The sequence below is a fragment of the Lucilia sericata genome, unplaced genomic scaffold (assembly GCF_015586225.1).
Source record: "Lucilia sericata isolate MDLA Ls3-8-SP2 unplaced genomic scaffold, ASM1558622v1 Contig002721F_arrow, whole genome shotgun sequence".
NCBI classification, from domain to species: Eukaryota; Metazoa; Arthropoda; class Insecta; order Diptera; family Calliphoridae; genus Lucilia; species Lucilia sericata.
The window spans coordinates 2501-4948 of NW_023996442.1; positions in this window are offsets into that span (position 1 = coordinate 2501).

The following is a 2448-nucleotide window of genomic DNA, read 5'->3' on the forward strand; positions in this document are numbered from 1 at the left end:
TAGTAACACAAATTATTTTTATGTATTGTATCAATAGTTAATGAAAAATTATTAGTTACATACAAACAATAAATAAAATTAAATTACAAAAATTACATCATTATTGTCTTGTTTTTTATTTTACACGATTTTATTATCAATCCACCCATTGTGGCTTTTTTTATAAATTTTTAATAAATTTTATTAAATTTTCGAATTTCTAGAGAAATATAATTTTTGTGATGAGAGATTAAAATAAATAAATAGCAGACAAATAAAATATATTGTAAAATAAATATTATTACATATTAGTAAAGAGTGTTACCAAGCTAAAACTTGTACCAAGCCAAGACTTGTACCAACATAACCACATACTTTTCAATGGATACTACATAACGTCTGTATTACTTTTAAGTACATACTTTTATAATGACTTACATATAATTAAATACGTAAGTACTTCATTTTGAGTTTTGCTGTTTTATTTTACGGACGCTAGCAGTTGTTTGTAGGTACTTATTTAAGTAGTTATTTGTATCTGTAAAAATAATTCAAAATTTAGACAATAATATTTTCTGTTTTTTTTTTTTTTTTTTTTTTCTATGTCTTACAAAAATGTTGTGTATTTATAAACACTTTTAATAATCTCATTATAAGTCTCATTAATTGGGAGACGACTCTGGCTATATAAATTTGTCAGCTTATCAGCATTGCAACCCTCGCGCAAATAATTCATTTGCCGAATAGCAGCGCAATGTGAAGGAATGTAATGGGTATTGTTTGCACGATAGATACATACGAGAAAACAACATATATACATACATAAGTATATTGTCCGTATGTATACATATAAAATCGAGCATAGAAATGTTTTCAATTTGTTATCATTGATAAAAACGTTTAACAGTAGCTATATAATAAAGGGTGTTGAGGCAAATTTAACAAAAGGATGTAATAAAATTTATTTATTTTCTTTATTATATAATTTTTATTTAGTTTTAAATATGAAAATCTAATTGATTTGAGTAAGATATTTTATCACCATGTTTAGTATCTCAACTCATTTGACAAAATTTTTAAAAATGTTTTTGAGTTTTTTTTTTTGTACAGGGATTGTTCGCAAAAACATTATTTGATTAAAATTAAAAAGTAAATCGCATTGTTCAATTTTTGGCACTAATTTTATTTCTATTTAGGCATAAGCAGGATTTTAATTCAAATATTTTAGGAATTTAAATATTTTCTTGTAGTCTTAAGTATTTATTGGGAAAATAAATTCATTGCCAAAGAAATTCTTTCTGCCAAATCTATAAAATTAGGTATAGCAAAATATCAAATATTGTGGTTGTACTATTTTAAAAAAGTCTTATTATTTTTGTTTAACAAACATTTTTATTTTAAAAAAATTTTTTATCTTTGAGCATTAATAATATAGCCCATGATAAGACGACCGACAAAAAGAGAAAAAATCGTTAGACATGAACCGGATGATATACGTCTTAAACTATAAATTTAATGGAGAAAAACGGCTTTTTTAGTTTTTCATTTCATGATCCTTTTTAAAGAAGTTCTAAGTTTTAAAGAAGTGTATTTTTAAAAAAATATTTTAAAATACTTCTACTCATAAAACAATACCAAATTTGATGTCAGGAGATTCTTGATCTCCTGTCAGGCGATTCTTGATCTCCTGTCAGGCGATTCTTGATCTCTTGGGAAATATTTTGTATTATTTTATACTGTAAGGATAAAAAGATGTCAACAATGTCTTAAAACAAATAACTAATGATATTCAACAATAGTTTACAACTAAAAAGTAGGAAATTTAACTAATTCTCTATAGAAACTAGAAAAGCAACAGAACACGTACGACGAATAATAAGAGGGATATAAACGTAAAACCAGATTTTTCTGACCTAATACCTCGATTAGTGCACATGATATTTGGCTTTTAATACCTTATTAATATATTTTTTTAATTTTTCAGTACAACTCGTGTTCGGAGAAACTATTCGATTATAATCCTCAAATTCTACGCGAACAACTTTGACATCCATATAACATTTGGAGGCAAAAATTGGCGGACTGGCAAACATGGGCGTGGGACCTCCTATTTAAATGATTGATCGTTCGAAATAGCCTTTTTAAGCTCTTAAAATTTTAAATGAAAACAACAGTTCTATTCTAGAGCCTTTCTGAATAAAATCAGTAGAAATGACAAGGGCAAACGGCCTCCAAACTAAAACATTTCAATTTCCATGAATTTAATTAAAATCAGCTAAATTTTACACCCTGTACTCCCTCACACTAGGACATTTCTCATACGCACCATGTAAGTTTGTGTGTTTGTGTATATATGTATGTATGTGTGTCTACTATAGATTGTATGTATCCGCTAAAATGAGAATCATCGTCATTTGTCGTTTAACCAAGTAACTCCTGGCAGATACATTTTTCTTTGGTTTAGTTACA